This window comes from Mirounga angustirostris, unplaced genomic scaffold (assembly GCF_029215605.1).
Source record: "Mirounga angustirostris isolate CCGP_5_RB_7025 unplaced genomic scaffold, mMirAng1.0.hap1 SCAF_2, whole genome shotgun sequence".
Taxonomy (NCBI): Eukaryota; Metazoa; Chordata; class Mammalia; order Carnivora; family Phocidae; genus Mirounga; species Mirounga angustirostris.
Genome location: NW_026991710.1, coordinates 5,946,082 through 5,964,579, shown reverse-complemented (window position 1 = coordinate 5,964,579; position 18,498 = coordinate 5,946,082). Strand labels below are relative to the sequence as shown.

Below are 18,498 nucleotides of genomic sequence, written 5' to 3'. Positions count from 1 at the left end.
TAAGGTCTTTATAGATTTTGGATACTAACTAGCCCTTTATCTGATAAGACATTTGCAAATATCTTCTCCCATTCTGGAGGCTACCTTTTAGTTCTGTTGACTGTTTCCTTTGCTGTGCAAAAGTTTTTGTCTTGATGAAGTCCCAAGAGTTCATTTTTGCTTTTGTTTCCCTTGCCTTTGGAGACGTGTTCAGCAAGAAGTTGCTGCAGCCGAGGTCTCAGAGGTTGCTGCTTGTGTTCTCCTCTAGGATTTTGATGGATTCCTAACTCACATTTAGGTCTGTCACCCTTAATTGAAATTTTTTTAGACATACTGAAAGTACTGATAACAAACACCCATGCACACAGTGGAATTTTAAATGTTAACATCTTGTCTTATTTGCGCAGATTTTATTTCTGAAAGAAATGAAACACTCCAGATACAATTGGGTTCCTATCCTACCCCTTCTCCAGGCCCGTTCACCCTGCACTGCCCAGTAGAGAGCCGTTTTCTGATGTGAGGGGAACTTTCCCACCCAAGTTTTTACATTGTTAACGTGTCTGCATGAATTCCTTTGTAATAGTGAGTGTTCTTTTGTGGGCTTCAGGTTTTATGGAAATGGTTTCATGCTGTATGTACTGTTGTGTGGTGTGGTTCTTTTCCGGCTCAGCCTTGTTCTTGAGCTCTACCCTTGTTGATCCAAACAGATTCTGTTTGATTTTAGCTGCTCTATAGTGTTCAGTGGTGTAAATATGCTACTCCTGATCTTTCCATTTTCCTGTCGAGGGGGACATGTGTTGCTTGCCATTCTTGGACATTCTAAATGACATGGCAGTGAATTATCCTAATTTGTGTCTTCTCGTGCAAAGGTTTCTCTAGCATGTGGACCGACGACTAACTGCGGGGTCACAGCGGATGAGCATTCCCCCCCTTTCTTTACTCATGCACAGAACTATTCACTGATTCATGACAATCTCTCATTACTGGCTTCTGTGTGGTCCACTTGTTGGGTTGTGTATTCTTTCTCTCGCTCTCTTTTAATCGTACTTAATAACACAACAAGCTGTTAAAAATCCATCACTAAAGCATAGTCGAACCTAGACGTAAACATATAGTCCCATCTCCTCCCACCTAAAGAATCATCCAGCTGGAGGCAGAGGGACTTCTTGATTTTCTTTTTGGTGGCTTTAGGTTTCCTGTGGGATCCGAGATTGGCTACAACCCAGCCATCAGCTGCCCCCGTGGACCCTGCTGAAGGGCTCCCTGTGTATTTTTGGTGCGAATCCTATATGTGTCAGTTGTGTGTATCTGCAACCATCTTCTCTAAACTGTGTGTATTTCCAGTTTTCTAACTATTGCCAAAAGGCTCTCAAGGGGCCGCATCAGCTACTCTCCCCACATTGTGTGGAAGTTCCCGCCCGTCACGTTGTTGGTACCATCGGACTCCAGTACTCTTTGCTTGTCCAGAAACAGTGATATGATACCATCTTTGTTTGTGCAGTTTGACGAATCCTGGAGAGAAGTAGCATCTTCTTATATGTTTATAGGCCATCTGGATTTTCTGTTTCATGAATTGCTCTCCCGTATATTTTGACCACAGATTTCCTACTACATTGTCCATCTTTTTCTTACTGGTATAAACACATTTTCACTTGTTGTCTGGTCTGAAAGTTGCATTATCTTCTCTCAGGCTGGGTTTTGTTTTCTAACTTTTCATGGTGCTTTTCGTCATATAAGCATTAAATTTCTATGTAGTTGTTTTTATTTATGTGTTTGTGATTTGTGTGTATTTTATTGTGGCCAAGTCTGCACAAAGTGAAATTTACCATTTTGAGTCTCCAGTTGTGCGACACTAAGCACATTCCCTCTGTTGAGCAGCCTTCAGCCCCCTTCCCCTCCAGGACCTGCTCATCTCCCACAGTGGCCCTGTCCCCTGTGAACACAGACTCCACCCTCCCTTCCCAGCCCTGGAACCCACAGTTCTACTTCCTGTCTCTATGATTTTGACTTCCCTAGGCACATTGTATAAGTGGAATCATACAGTATTTGTCCTTTTGTGCCTGGCCTCATGTTTTTCGTCGCAGAGCATAATGTCCTCAAGGTTCCTTCATGTTGTAACAAGAGTGAGAATCTCCTTCCTTTTTAAGCTTGAAAAATCTTCCATTAGATTTCTATCTATGTATATCCATATATTAATGTAATACAAAAATCCATGGACAAAATATACGGGAGAGCAGTTCTCGAAACAGAAAATCCAAATGGCCTATAAACATATAAGAAGATGCTACTTCTCTCCAGGATTCGTCAAAATGCACAAACAAAGATGGTATCATATCACTGTTTCTGGACAAGCAAACAGTACTAGAGTCTGATGGTACCAACAATGTGACGGGCGGGAACTTCCACACAACATGGGGAGAGTAGCTGACGCGGCCACTTGAGAGCCATTCGGCAATAGTTAGAAAACTGGAAATGCACACAGTTTAGAGAAGATGTTGCAAATACACACAACAGAAACAAACATGATTTGCACCAAAAATACACAGGGAGCCCTTCAGCAGGGTCCACGGGGCCGTGTGACAGCTGTATATGGATCAGGATGTGCATCTGTGTCTGCCCTTCACATTTTGCTTATGCACTCATCTGTCGAGGGACAGGCGAGTCACTCCTCTTTAGTTATTGTGAATAATGTTGCTATAAATCCAGGTGTACAAGTATCTATTCAGGTCCCTGCCTTTACTTCTCTTGGGTGTACACCCAGAAGTGGAATTCCTGGATCATAGTTTTAATTCTTCTGAGCAAGTGCTATGCAGTTTTCCACCGCAGCTGTGATTTAGCAGAACACAGGAAAACAGGAAAATGTGTCACACTTGTACCAAATTAAGGATGTTGAGTTATGTTACTAATGTATGCAACTTTAATTTTGTTTAACACTACCTGCCAAAATAAACTTTATTCCCTATAACTTAAAATGTGCATATATATATATATAATAGTTTATTGTGTACAGTTAATTCCACTGTTTCGGCTGCAATAAAATCGATTTTGAAATAAAAAATCATGTCGGCACCAGTAAGGCACGGCGTTTCTAACTTCTCCGCGCTCTTGCCCACACTTCGCATGTCCCGTTTATTTGATTTGTTTGGATAACAGGCATCCTGACGGGTATGGAGTGGCTTATCTCATTGCGGATCTGCTATGCACTCCCCTGATGATGAGCGGTGCTGAGCGTCTTCTTGTGGGCTTATTGGCCATTTGTATGTCTTCTTTGGAGAAACGTCTATTCAGATCCTTTGCCTATTTTTACTTGGGTTTTGTTGGTTGTCGTTGTTGAGCTGTAGGAGCCCTTTATATGTTCTGGGTATCACTTCCTTATCAGACATGTGACTTGCAAATATTTTCTCCCATCCCCTGGGTGTCCTTTTCATTCTGTTCCTAGTGTCTTTGATGCACAGAAGTTTTTAATTCTAACAAAGTCCAGCTACCTGTTGTACGTTAGGTGTCACAGCCAAGAAAGCATTGCCAAACCCAATTATAAAGTTTTTTTCCTATGGCTTTCTTGGTGTTTTAAGATATCCTCACCTACACTAGGGGAGCCTTGTTGGCTCAGTCAGTTAAGCGTCCGACTCTTGATTTCAGCTCAGGTCTTGATCCCAGGGTTGTGGGTTGGGCACAGAGCCTACTTGAAAAAAAAGATATCCTCACCTACAGTAAATTTATGATACTTTCTTTAAAAATATTTCTTTTAGAAGAAGATAGCAGGAGGGGAAGAATGAAGGGGGGAATTGGAGGGGGAGACGAGCCATGAGAGACAATGGACTCTGAAAAACAAACTGAGGGTTCTAAAAGGGAGGGGGTGGGGGGATGGGTTAGCCTGGTGATGGGTATTAAAGAGAACACGTACTGCATGGAGCACTGGGCGTTATACACAAACAATGAATCATGGAACACTACATCAAAAACTAATGATGTAACGTATGGTGATTAACATAACAATAAATTTTTTTAAATATTTCTTTTATTTTTCATAATGCAGGCTTCTATTGAGGAGGAATATATTTTCATGAATGGAATGAGAAAGAGATTTAATTTTTTTCCTTTTTTAAAAATTTAAATTCAATTAGCCAACATAAGTACATAATTAGTTTCAGATGTAGTGTTCAATGATTTATCAGTTGCATATAACACCCAGTGCTCATCACATCATGTGCAAGAGATTTAATTTAATTTATTTTTGCATGGCTGCCTGATTGTAACAAAATCACTTCTTGAGTGATACCTTCTTTATCCAATGACTTGTATTGCTAGGTTTGTTCTTGTATATGGGGGTGGAGGTATCTATTTCTGGCCTTGTCTCTATTCTCTTTGTTAACATAGTTCCTGTTCCTGGGTCAACGCCCCACTGTTTTCATTCATAGTGTTATAATAAGTTTTGATATCTGGTGGAGTCAGTTCCCCTTTGTGCAGGGAAGAGTTAACATAGCTGGCCGGGGACAGCTCTGCTCTGAAAGGTTTGTGCTCAGGCTGATGTCGGGGAACTTGGATTTCAGGAGGGTCGGCACCATTCCCAGGACTGGTAAGAGTGGCTCACTGTGCCAAAACTGTTCGCACAACCAATACGGTTCACGCAGACCACCTGCTCTCCCTCTGGAAATCAGGAATCTTGATACACGCCAGGCAGAGGGCGTCTCTGTGCCAGCCTCCACTAAAAGCCTTGGATGATGAGTCTCAGTCGTCTTCCATGGTGGACAACACTTCACGTGTTGCTGGGGTAGTAAGCACGTCCACGGGGAGAGGACTCTGGAAGCCCATGCCTGATGTCCTCTGGACTTTGCCCCAAGTGCCTTTTCCCCTTGCTGATTTTGCTTTGTATCCTTTCTCTATAATGCATTTTAACTGTGAGGATGACTCTAGGTGGAGTTCTGAGTCACACCACTGAACCGTTGAGCCTGGGGTGGTCCTGGAGACCCCAAACACACCCTTCCTCCTGCCCCTGTTCCTCTTCCTCCTTTTTCTTTTACGTTATGCTGGCTATCCTGGGATCTCTATTCTTCTTTATGAATCTTATCATTCTTGAGGATTTGATAGGCTTCTCATGGCATGTGTAGGTAGATCGGGGTAGGGGAGGGTGGATAGCTGTGGTGGTTGCCAGGTTCCATGTGCTCAGTCCCAGTGCCAGCCTCGCGACCCAGCTGACCGGGCACCGCGGTCTCATGAAGCCTGGAAGCTGGCATTCCTCAGATGCCCTTGCCCTCAGATGCAGCTGGAGTCCACCTGTGAGGGGCACTGGCATGAGGCCGCAAGGGGGCACGAGAAGGAGTACTTATTCTCAGGAGGCCTCTGTGGGCATTAGGGAGCTCAGATGCGGGGTTTTGACTGTAGCTTCGAGCACCTTCCCAAGCATTTTACTCACATCACGGCCTCAAGTATCTTCCTTGTGATCTCTGAACCCTAGAATTCCTGAGACTGTCCTTCCTGGGCCTTGCTCCCTCAGCTTTCCAAAGCTAGTGGGAGCCTTGACTTCCCGTATCACACCCTTCAGCTCAAAGTACCTGGAGTGGTTTCTGGTTTCCTGATCAAACCCTGATTGATTCTAAGGCCACACCGAGTTTTCCCATAAGTTTATACGTGATGTCTCTTCATTCATTTAGGCCTCTTTAATATCGTTTGATGAAGTTTGATAGCATCTTCTGTGAGTCCAGGGCAGACGTGGGCCCCTGCTGCCCCCAGCAGCACCCACAACAGCAGACCCTCCTGTGGGTTATTCCCCCTTCCTGTCTCAGCTCCCCGCTCCCTCATTCCTGCGTCCCGGATCACCTGTCTAGGTCTTTGTTTCTGCCTGGGGGAAGCCAGACGAAGATCTGCATCTACCCCGATGTCATAGAGACATAGCCACCATGTCCTGGGCGTTCACAGTGAGCCGGGCGCTGGGGTCACACTGACCATGCACCAGCTGCATCACCCTCCCAGAATTCCCCCAATCCCAGGCAACTGCCATTGATTTTACAAACAAGGAAACCAAAGCACCGAGTTGGACAACTTGCTCAGGGTCAGAAGGCGGGGATTTGGCAGAGTCTGGGTTCTAACCCTAACCCAGCGCTCTCTGACTGCAAATCCTGGGGCTGGTCTCCTCCACCCTGATGCTGAGTCTGGCCCTTCCACTAACTTGTGTGTCCTTGGCTGAGACGTTCAAGACCTCTGAACCTCGGGCGGGGCTAAATGACCTCAAAGCCTCTTTCCACGTCACAGGCTACAGCCCAGTGATTCCAGGACCGAACATTCTTCCCTGCAGGCTTGTGTGGAGCCAAGGAGCCAGTTTGCCTGTGATTGACAGCCCCTCCAGATCACCTACACCTTGGCTGCCCCCGTCCCTCCTGATAAAGGCTGGAGCTCAAGGCTGGAAATCCACAATCCAAGCAGAAAGACAGAATGAGCCTGGGATGAGGGCACGAGCTCCCTTGAGAGGCCCAGAGGCACCAGGAGCCTTTTAACGTTGCGGCTCCTGCTCAGGGTGGCTTTTATGCTTTCTTGCAGAGGGGCAGACTTGCACTGTGCATAAATTAAGTGCGGTTTACTATTTATTGCCATGCAAAGGCTTAGGAGTGCTGTTTTATATGTCTCTGTTTGCACGGCTTTAGCATCATATAGGCTAAAATTAATTCCACCAGACGGGCTGTTCGCAGGCAGAGCCAAGAATTTCCTGGGAAGGACTTTGGTCTGGCTTTGGCAGAGGCTGTATGCAGCGATAAAGCCCTTTCAGAGAGTCTCACACAGCCAGGGGCATCCAAGGGTATTGTATTCTTTGGCCCCCGAGGGCTATTTCTCCCTTTTCCAGAAAACTGGGTGTGGAGTATGGGCTTGGAGTCAAGGCTGATCACAGATGGGAAACGGACGCTGGCATTCTCCCTCGTCCCCTTGGATAATTTGATCGATGAGGCTAGTGAGAAACAGGTCAGCTATTGCTTGGCCAGCTCCCCTGTGCAGACACCAGACTTTCTGCCCATGAGATGGGTTGTGTGAGTGCTTTGATTTGCAGAAATCTTTCTAATGCATCGTCCTATCTGAGCCTCCCCGGAGCCCTGGGAAGTAGACGAGGTGCTTAATTACCCCTCCTCATGAAAACAGTCATGGTATCGTCCAACTCTTTCTGAGCATTGACTGTAGCAGCCCCCGTTGGAAGCACTTTCTACCCCTGAATGCACTGCTTCGCGGACAGGCCCGGGGAGGAGAATGAAATGACTAAAAGCAGAGAGAGACCTTCCCTGAGCATCCAGTGCGCGCCAGCCCACCCTCCTCCCCGGAAATTTCACAATCCAGCAATACTGCAAAGCTTGCAGCTTGCCAAACATATTGTGTTAATCTCGTGGTTTGCATAGGCTCTTCCATTTGTCTAGCACTCCCTGAAAAATGTCTACTGATCCCTCAAAATCCAGTTCAGGAGGTGTTTCCTCCAGCGCACCCTCTCTGGCTCTTCCAGAGGATTCCATCATGCACTCAATAAGCATTACTGGGGACACTTGAAAATGGGAAAAGGAGCCTTACCTGCACACAAGCTTAGTTTAGTGGCTGCTGAGTATCATCTGCCTCCCCCCAGAGCCACTCCCCTCCTCTTGTGGAGAGGAGGAGGCTGACTCTATCACCCAGACCCTTGCCCTCTGCCTCCCTGCTGGGTTTTGCCGATGGGTGACATCAGCGGGAAATGTCAGGGCAGGAGAGTGAGGGGTGGGCATCGTTCTTCTGGCTCCTTCTGGATGTGGGCTTATTTATTGTGTCTTTTATTTTCTCTCTTCTGGTGTCTTGACCTCTGGGGTCTTCCCAGGGCTAGCCAGTTCCTGCAGATAGTAGACAACTCACTCACAAGCACATTTTTCAAGTTCAGACCCGCCAATTCAGAGCCCACACCCTCCAACCTTCTGTTTTATGGGTTTCACACACTCTGAGCCATTCCCCAGCTATAACTGTCACCAGGCACCAGACGACTGGGGATAGCCCCTCTGCCCCTGAGCCTGCTGAAATGATTCAAGAGAGCCCCATCCCCAGCCTGCTCACCCTGCCTCACCCATTCCTTCCCATGGAAACTACAATCAAGGTACTTACCCAGTTTCCCTGCTCTCTCTGCCTCCGGACCCACCCTGGTGCTTCCCCAAGTGACGGCCATGGTGTGGCGTGTCCCCTTCTTTTGGGATCTGTGAGTAAAACAAACCATCTTTTCAATGGTAGTTCTCTCCCAAGCTGCTGGCCCCACCATACCCACATGATGATAAAACATGTATTAAACTGTGGTTGCTGTGGGCTTCCCCCCGCGGGACCCCCCACCCACCCATGCTCCAGGGGCACCCCCAAGCCTACAAGGCACCGTGGCTCCCTCCCAGCTTCAGCACTGTCCCTTGGGGGTTACCCAAGTCTCACCCACATCTTTACATAATCTCTGTGCTGGAGTCTTCTTACTTCTACAGTTTGAGAGCCTCTCTTTTTTGCAGGAATCCTGCCTGGTACGTGGGGCACAGACCTGTGAGCAGACAAGGTGAACACTTTCTTAGCCAACTGTCCTGACAGCCATGGTGCTCTCAGTCCTGGTGCTCAGTACCTGAACCCGTCTGCCCCCAGACGGACCCCGGCAAGACACGTGAGCTCCCTGAGCCTGAGCCTCTCATCACTCATCCTGGCATCCCTCCGCACAGGTAGACACCATCTTGTGGGGTCTGAGACAAGAACAGTGAAGACAACCCTAGGGGAGGAGGGTGACAGCGTGGTGGCTGGTAGAAGGGGGTCACGGGTGATACCTGGGTTTCTAATTTCATCGATGGCAGTGGGGGGGGTGCAGGGCAGTGGGCTTCGGGGAGGGCGCAGGTGAATTATTTGGGGATAGATGAAGTTGGAGGGCCCTGTGGTGTCCATATGGCCAGTGGGCCAGGGGAGAGGGAAGCCGTGCTGTGGAGATCGGAGTGGCCCAGTGGAGTCGAGCCTACATTTGGCAGCAGGAGAGAGGGTCTTTGGCCAGGGGAGTGGGAAAGAGCTCGGAGCAAGATCCAGAGGGCCAGAGCCACGGAAGCTGAGAGGGGCCTTTGGATTTGCCAACTGAACCGTCCCGCGGGGCCTGCGGCTTCGTGGTTAGGCGGGCAGAGGGGAGTCCGCCGGGCATCAGGTGACAGCGGAAAGTGAGTCCCGACTCCGCGCACTCAGGACAGACGTGGACACGACCGTGTGTGTGAGGAGCTCCAGGCGGGGTGAGGACATCTGTTCCAGGTGGGGGCGGGGCGTGGGAGCAGAGATCTGAAGGATGAGCTGAAGGGGAGGGTTTGAAGGGGTGAAGACCCGCATTCCTGGCGGAGGGAGCGGCATGGCCAAAGCCAGATGTGGGCGATGTGGGCTGGAAAAAGGCCAGTTCAGAGCAGGATTTGCTCTGTGTGCGTGTGCGCGTGTGCACGCGTGTAGTGTTCCCTTATTCTTTCTTTCTTCCTGGCCTTCAGGTGCAGATGTTGAAGTGATTGCATCCTTATCTCCTGACACCTCACTCCATCTGGCTGGGGAAAGCCTGTCTTTTCATTGACGCGTTCCCTTTTAGCCTCATGCCCCGCCTGCCCTCCTTGTGTGTGTACGTGTGTGTGTGCCTTCTTATTTGGATGTTCTGACAAATTATGTGTTGTTGTTTGTTGGATGTATTTATAATTATTTGGAAGAAGTATCGGGTCATGCATCCCATTTTCTTTCTCTTTCCTTCCCTCTCTCCCTCCTTCCTTCTCCCCTTCCCTCCCCCTTGTTTCTCTCTCTCATTTTCTCTCCTTCTCTCTCTCTCCTGCCCCGCTCCCCCCACCAGCCCTATGTGTTGAGACCCACCGTGTTACTCTGTGGAATTCATCCCCCAGTGATGGACAACCCAGGGTTTCTCCATCTCCCTTTCCTAGGGTGGTAACTTGCAGAAAGTCTGATGAAGAAGGGAGGGAGACGGGAGGCTGGGGCCCCCCTGCTAGGAATGGCAGGATGGGGAAATGGCATTCAGGATATGGACAAAGGAGGTGCGGAGGGTCTATGCCGGAGAGGGTGAGTAGGTAGATCTGCCCAGGGTTGGACATGGCCAAGCCCCAAGTGGTGATGGGGACGGAGCAGATGCCTGCCCATTCCATCCACAGAGATTCTGTGAGCAGGAGGACTGAGCTGAGACTGGCCAGTTGACCAACCTGCATGCCTTTGACAGATACTCCTTAAATATTGGCTCAACGTTTATTTGGTGGAGGGCAGAGAGAAATTTCTTTTTCATTAATAAAAACTGCATGCCTCTCTATGTTCAAAATAAGAGATTTATTATGTGCATTATTATAGGTGATTTTCCAAACCAGACAGCACCTCGGGAGGCATATGAAAGAGTCTAAAATGTAGATAATAAAATAAAGCCCTCGTTTGGTGCAAGCAGCCTTGCATAATGCCTCTTTCTGCCTCCAATCTCAGCTCGCTGGGATTTGCAACCTCACATTCCCTCTTATTGGCCGGAGCGAGCCGATGCAGCCTGCAAAGCCTGGTACAGAAATACATAGCGGAGGGGGGGTCATTCCCGGGGAAAAGCATGGGCTTATTTCCACCCCAGGCAGCATGACTTTAGCAGGACAGGGCTTACATTCCCACTCTGCCGGCTCTGGAAGGACTTCTGTGCAGAGATCGGCGCTAACTAGCGCTGGGTGGCTGATGGAGGCCAGGGATGTTCTCGTGCCCTCATGGATCGGTGCCCGAGGCAGATGCCTGGCTGGCCACACTTAATACACCACTAGAGGTGGCTACGGCAGTCCCCGTTGGACACTAGCTAACTGGCTGAAAGTCCCACAGCTAGTGAGAGGTGGGGCTGGGGTTTAAACTCGGTTGACTCCAGAGCCCTGTTGCGCACTGGGCCTCACGGTGTATTATTGTTTCTCTTATTTTCTCTGTTCTGATGCTTTCACCGCTGGGGCCTGGCTGACCCAGGAGGGAATGCACCTCCCAGGGCTGGTCAATTCCTGCAGATAGCAGACAACACACTCATGAGAGCTCTTTCTAACTTCAGATCGGCCAGTCCAGAGCCCAGAGCAACACCCCCCTTCCCTCCTCTGTCCAGCTCTCACGCTCTGGGTCAGGATCCCCCACTCTCCTAATCATCCCGGGCCAGGCACCCACCAGACAACTGGGGCTAGCCCCCATGCCCCGGAGCCCCTGAAATCATTCCAACTGACCCGTCCTGAGCCTGCTCACCCTGCCTCATGTTCCTTCCCATGGAAACCTTGGTAAAGCCTCCTGCATCCCCTCCCATCCCCCCTGCCCCCTCGCCGACCCTGGGTTTCTTCGTGGGGCCCTGCGTGGCATGGCACATGGCGCATTTCTGGGGGTCTGTGAGTATAAAATTTCTTTGGTCTTGACAGCCATGTCTCTGCCCGCGTGTCCTGCCATACCCGATCACGACAGATCCTGCGCACCCTTAAAATGCGTGGATTCCCTAACAATCAGTAGCCCCCCGCTGCCGGGGGCCCCGCCTGGGGATTTCCCTTTGCAGATATAATTATATACAGTAAAATGCCACGCGGTCATTTCCATGAGTCTAGCCACCCCTTGTTAACCCATTTTACCCACAGGGAAGCTGAACAGCAGAGAGGATGGGTAACTTGTCCGAGGCCAACAATACCTCGGCGGCAGAGGAGGGAACCGAGTCAGCTCCCCTGAATACCCCGAATCTCTGATGACCAGACCGGGGCAACATCCCCCCTGCAGCACGTCCTCCTGTCTGACTCAGTGCAGCTGACAGATGCCTCTCCAAATCCTGCGGGCGACATTCCCTCGTTCATTCATCCCCTTGCTCTCCTTCCCGGCCACCACCTCTGTGCCAGGTGGCCCACTGGTGGTAGAGAAGCGACCTGAGTGTGGTCCTCGTCCCCAGGCTGTCCAGGCCCGGTGGGACAGGGAGGGCAGAACAATGGTCACTCCTTTTTGAGGGAAAAAAAATAGTTAATGTTATTTCTGTTGACCAGAAAGCGCAGGACGACAGGATCCACCTTAGAACAATTCAGAACGATTTTCCTCTTCCGAAAGACAGATTTGATTGTCTGCCATTTATTTGTTCCTAACCGTCTCATTTATTTATTTTAAAAATATTTTAAAGATTTTATTTGTTTCTTTGAGAGAGAGAGAGAGAGAGAGAGAGAGTACACAAGCAGGGGGAGCGGCAGAGGGGGAGGGAGAAGCAGGCTCCCCACGGAGCAGGGAGCCGGATGTGGGGCTTGATCCCAGGACCCCGAGATCATGACCTGAGCTGAAGGCAGACACTTAACTGACTGAGCCACCCAGGCGCCCCCTAACCATCCCATTTACCACAGAATAAAGCTCAAATCTGGTCCCAACTATTTTGCTGATAGGGGACCCAACGCTGGGATTGATATGGGAACACCAGCACTCAGTGGGGTTGCAGCAGGAATTGGGGAAGCCCAAGTGACTGGGCCTCCCCATCCCCGAGTCCTGGGGTGGAGGGAACATCACGCAGTCCCTGGCTCAGGGCCACCAGAGACCTCGTCATCCGTGTCCTCTCCTGCCGTGAAAAGCTGTGACCTGGAAAGCCATCACCAGCCCCCTCTGGCCTCTACTGCTGTCCCTTCCCCACCTGGCCCTGCTGTCTTTCCTCTCTGGGTCCCAAGTCTCATTTGACGTGCCTTTCTCCTCTTCTGTCCTTCAGCCTCGAGGACTGCTGGCTGGTGGCTGGGCCTGGCAGTTACCTTTCTCCAGGGAGATCTGGAAAGAGATCCCGAGATAAACCATGGTCTCCTTCAGGCCCACCCAGCCAGTGGTGGGAAGCATATGAGCACCTCCGTTTCACGCTCAGGGAAGCCGAGACTCGGGGGTGGGGGGGTGCCTGGAGGGGCTCACCCAGGAGGAGGCCATAGGAGCTGATCTCTTGGAAGCTGAGGTCCTTCTGGGCTCCCTGTTGCTCTGCCCACAGTTAAAGGGCTCTTGCTAATAAGGACATGCCCCTTAGCTACGAGGCTGTCCAACCAGCATTCTAAATCATCGCAAAATACTAGAAACAACCTGAGCATCCCCCTGTAGGGATGTGGTTAGAAAACATTTTGTCACGGCCCTACTTCGGTTTCAGATGCTGCACAGAACAGTAACTCACAGGAAGTTGTGTGTTATAGTGAAGGAGTTAAAAAAGAACTTGCAAAGCATAATATGCATTGCAATCCCATTTGGCATACTTAAAAAAAAAAAGATTTATTTATTTATTTGAGAGACACAGAACATAGGGAAGAGGGGGGTAGAGCGAGTGGAAGAGAGTCTTAAGCAGACCCCATGCTGAGGGTGAAGCCTGAGATGGGGCTCGATCTCAGGACCCTGAGAACACGGCCTGAGATGAAAGTAAGAGTCGGACGCTTAATTGACTGTGCCACCCAGACACCCCATTTGGTGTACTTTCTGAAAATGTATGCAACTGTATCTATAGATTGGGACTCAGGTGATCTTAATTTTCCTTGGGCTCATTTGTGATTGTCTCTGTTTCTGTAAGAACAGAAACAAATGCGGGGCACCTGGGTGGCTCAGTCATTAAGCGTCTGCCTTCAGCTCAGGTCATGATCCCAGGGTCCTGGGATCGAGCCCCGCATCGGGATCCCTGCTCCTCGGGAAGCCTGCTTCTCCTTCTCCCACTCCCCCTGCTTGTGTTCCCTCTCTCACTGTGTCTTTCTCTGTCAAATAAAAAATATCTTAAAAAAAAAAAAAAGGAACGGAAGCAAACGCAACATCTGTTGTGAATGCCAGTGATAGTCACTCGTTCATTCATCCCCTTGCTCTCCTTCTCGGCCACCACCTCTGTGCCAGGTGGCCCACTGGTGGTAGAGAAGTGACTTGAGTGTGGTCCTCATCTCCAGGTTGTCCAGCCCCGGTGGGACAGGGAGGGCCATTTTTGTTTGATGCAGTCTCTCCCTGGTTGCTACCAAGGGTATGTTCTTGAGCACAGAGATGGTCCCAGAAGAAGCGAGATGTTGGGAATAAATGGGACCGTCCTGGGAGCTGGAGATCGGATCGTTCTCCGACTCCTCCTGTTAAGGAGAGAGCCCTGACATGGCACCCTTGGGGCGGGGAGCCGTCCGGGTCATGGCCTCTGCATGGCCTCTGCAAAATAGAAAGAATGGTCTCCACGGTCCCAGTCTGAGAACCGCACATGAAGCACCCAGCCCACAGCTCGGCACATAGTATGTGCTCAGTAAAAACCAGGTCGGAGTTAAGGTAATCAGGGCTTTTCTGCAGACAGTCCTCCTGCCTCTCCCCTTTGTCTACTCATTTCCTTCTGTCTGCCTCTTCCTATCCTGTCACCTCTTCCTTACCCCCATAACCCCTCCTGGGTTTCACTTTCTGGGCAGGAAGGGAGCAACCCCCTGTTGTCGAGGCTTCACCATCTTTCCAGAGCTGCTTTCCACCAATTTAACTGCACTGAAGCCTCGGAACTTTCCCGTGAAATAGATAGGGTTGCACCCTTTTTGCAGAAGAGGAGACTGAGGCCCTACCTGATGAGCTGTCCACTGGGGTTCATTTTGGGGGTCTGTCTCCAGTGATATGGCAGCACTGAGGGTCAGGGCTGTGCCCTTTGCACCCGGAGCGTGGCTGGGGGTGGCACGGACTGCCGTGGTGTTTGCCTTGGGGGAGGGGTCTAGTCTCGTGAAGCCAAAGGCCAGCAGGAGCCACAAGAGGGGGCCAGGGTCAGGGAGGTTGGACCTCAATGTCAGGGTCTGATGCCCATGTTCAGGTGGGGACCCCGCACCTCCTGCTCAGGGAGTAACTTCTCCAAGCCTGCTTTTCTCCTCCAGAACCAGGGATGACAAGGGTCCCCGCCCCACCAGCAGTTGTGAGGGTTACAGGAGAAAACGTGCGTGAGGTGCTTAGCAGGACAGGTCAGCAGCGTGGAGAGATCGGGGTGCTCTGGACCTGGAGGCCATGTGACTGTGCCTTGCACAGGGCCGTCCCCGGGGGGAGCCTCACCGGGAACAATGACCCTGCCCCCACCTTTCTTGCCTGATATTCTGGACTCTGCCGTGGGAGGGAAACACGTGGGCTTGGGGGCTTTGCAGCAAGCTCTTTCCGGCCCCCCAGACCATCGGCTGCCCCCTTTCTTACCAGGACCCATGAAAATCCAGCCGCATTTTTCCTTTGCTCTTGATGAACCAATAACCTCGCAAATTTGAAAATAAAATGTCTACTGCTGTACAGCCAGCTAAGACTGCATGGCTTTGCAGACATTATAAAACATCAAATTAGATGGAAAATTGCCCGGGGTCCCTGTAAACGAAAATTACTCCTTTTATAGGGGGAAAAAATGACCCTTATAATAGCAACAAACAATTTTGGGCTCTTCCTTTTATTAGCCGGCTCACATGGTGAATGGTATTTGCTCATTCCACCACCCCGGCCCCAGCCAAATGTTTTTACAACATTTCGCTTTGCACGTTTTCACAGCATTATAACATGAAAAATAAGGCTCTGCCTGTGTCTTTCGTTCCTGTCAAGAGAGGACTTTCTTGCATTCCCCAAAGTTTTAGACTCCTGACTGGTGTTGGCTGGATTCAGCTTCGATGTGGGGCAGCAGGAAGAGCACTGGGTAAGGAAAGAGGTGATGAAGACTGCTGTGTGATTTCAGCCTCGTTGCTTAACCTCTCTGGGCCACACTTTCTTCCTCCGTGAAAGGAGGGGGTTGGGGTCGATCAGGGATACTCAACGCCTCTAGGTGCTGGCCCAGAGTTGTTGACGTGTGATGGCCTCTGCAAAGTCAAGCCAGGGCCTGGGCCCACCCAGTAACATATACTTTCCAACATTAAAATTAACAATATTTTTTCTCCGCTCCTAAAAATATTTTGGGAACAAGACAAGGAAGGAGGGGCGCCTGGGTGGCTCAGTTGCTAAGCATCTAACTTCGGCTCAGGTCATGATCCCAGGGTCCTGGGATTAAGCCCCGCATCGGGCTCCCTGCTCAGCGGGAAGCCTGCTTCTCCCTCTCCCACTCCCCCTGCTTGTGTTCCCTCTCTCGCTGTGTCTCTCTCTGTCAAATAAATAAAAAATCTTTAAAAAAAGACAAGGAAGGAAAATGCTGCTGGACCTAGCATAGTGGTTCTCAACCAGAGGATGATTTTGCCCCCCAGGGACACGTGGCAAGGTCTGGAGACACTTTTGTCATGACTGGGTGGCCCTCTGGTGATGCTCCCAGCATGGAGTGGGCCGTGGAGGCTGCTAAACATCCCACAGTGTACAGGTCAGCCCCCTTCCCGAGGATTAACTGGTCCCCTATGTGCACGTGCCCAGGCTGACCTGCCCCGCACAGAAGACTTGAATGGGTCGTGGACACTGGCCCCCATGGCTGGTCCCCACCACCGGCCTGACTCCCCATGATGCCAAGCAGGGCCCTGGGGACCCTGGAGTGCTGGCTGTCACGGCCATGAGTCACCAGGCTCAGGCAGCCAGAGCGCGCCCCTACCCTCCATGACGTGCGTGTGCGGCCTGACCTTGTCGGGGGTGACAGAACTGACGCTGGGGGTCACATGCTGGGGACCACGTGGGGAAGCCCAGTGACGAAGACAGAATGCCGGCGTCACAGGCTGATTTTAAGGCATCTCAGCTCCATCCCCTGCTCACTTCTGACACAGTGAGGACAAACTTCAGCTTCAGCACCTCCATATCCACCTCTTTGTTGCAGGTAAGAGGAAATAAGCTGACCTGTGAAAAAAATCAGAAGTGGGACCTGATGAAGTGGCGTGCGCCCTGGGCATCTGGAGTCTGGGGTCTGGGGTCCGGCGGGTGGGCGTGAAGAAGCTGTATAAGCCTGTGCAAGCCTGCACGGCTCTCTGACCCGCTGTTTCCCATAGCCGGTCAGTCTGTAAAATGGGCAAGCGGACACGGGCTCCCCCAGCCCTGCAGCTCTAACAGTTTAGGACATTTCCTTTTTTTTTTTTTTTTTTTTAAGATTTTATTTATTTATTTGAGAGAGAGAGAGCACATGAGAGGGGGGAGGGTCAGAGGGAGAAGCAGACTTCCCGCTGAGCAGGGAGCCCGATGCGGGACTCGATCCCGGGACTCCAGGATCATGACCTGAGCCAAAGGCAATTGCCCAACCAACTGAGCCACCCAGGCACCCAGTTTAGGACATTTCCTGATGCACAGCATGGATCAAGGCCCTGGGGATGGCACACCTGGGCCTCCCCAGGTCCACTCACGTCTGCTTTTCTTGGGTCATGTGAGTCACAGATTTGTGAATCTGCAGTCTGGGAAGAATGCCTGGGGAGTGCCTTGCCCAACTTCAAATGCAGAAATGCCCTCTACTTTCTTCCTGAGAGTTGATGTCTTGTCTCTTCTTGATTACTCCAGGGACAGGGAGCTCACCCCATGCCCAGACCAGTCAATTTCCCCGCTGGACAGCTCTGACTGGGGGACTGTCCTTCAGAACAAGTCAAACACTGTTCCCTGCAACTTCTATTTCTGCCTCTTAATTTTATGTTTTGGCAGAAATCAGAACAAAGCTAATAATCACGCCAACCCCAAAAGTACATAGCCACAGAGAGCTCTTGTCTATTCTGTTCTGATTCTTCCCATTTTGGGGTTGAACACCCCCATATCCTACATCTGACTCTCCTAGCAGCTGAAAAACATGTGTATTGGAAGGCCCTTCCTCTGGGTTGGGGCACATGCTGGGACACGTGCCCTAGCTGTACCCAGTGGATATCACCTCCCTCATTCTGGCCATTCTACCCCTGTTGATGTGGCCCATGATGGTGCTAGCTTTCAAGGCAGTACCATTCAATGCATTTACACTGATATGGGTGAGGCCCTCTGGATTATTTTCTAAGTAAGAATGTAACAGGTTTTCATGGGCTTGAATCTTAATTAGTGACTAACAATCCAAAAAGCTATGGGGAAATGTTACAGAAAAAAGTCATCTGGGGACATGGGAAGGAGCTTCTATGCTACCCACCCTGGTCATCTTGCCTTATAAGATCCAGGAATCATCCCCATCCCTTCACTGCCCCTAATGACCCAATCAGTTGCCTTCATATACCTCTACCTGTCACCAACTCTCCAGTGCCCCCTGCTGCCTCATAGGAGCAGCCTCCTGGTGGGGGGGGTCTTCTTGCCTCCAGGTCTGTCCCCCCCCCCCCCCCCACAACACAGCAGCCAGAGTGACCTTTCTAGAACACAAGTGTGGTCAGACATCTCCTGTAATGTGATTTATAATAAGAAATATATACTCGTTCGACATCCCCGTTTCTGGTGCAGAACTCCTAAAACTTAATTTCTTATGTGATGAGAGCAGCAAAAGTACCTTTTGTTATTTTAATGAGGTGATGTTTGGAAAGCTCCCAAGGATGGGGGCTGGCTGCTGGTGGCGCCAGCCCTGGAATGGAGGGTTGGAAATTTTCCGTCCCATCCCCTACAACCTCCAGGGAGGGGAGAGAGTTGGAGATTGAGTTCAGTCACCAATGGCCAATAATCTAATCAGCCATTCCTATGTAATGAAGCTTCCACAGAAACCCC

The 18,498-nt window shown here is 50.4% G+C and overlaps 1 long non-coding RNA gene across 7 annotated transcripts in view; it reads left to right on the top strand.

Moving 5' to 3' along the window:
• The first annotated feature begins 16,526 nt into the window (after positions 1 to 16,526).
• The window catches only part of LOC135363568 (uncharacterized), a 48,096-nt gene continuing 46,124 nt past the window's right edge, over positions 16,527 to 18,498 (top strand). For 6 of the 7 annotated variants that reach the window (XR_010409276.1, XR_010409280.1, XR_010409278.1 and 3 more), the window contains exon 1: positions 16,527 to 16,666. This is a non-coding gene — a long non-coding RNA (uncharacterized LOC135363568). The remainder of the gene's footprint in view (positions 16,667 to 18,498) is intronic. The other variant, XR_010409277.1, reaches the window with a different exon arrangement.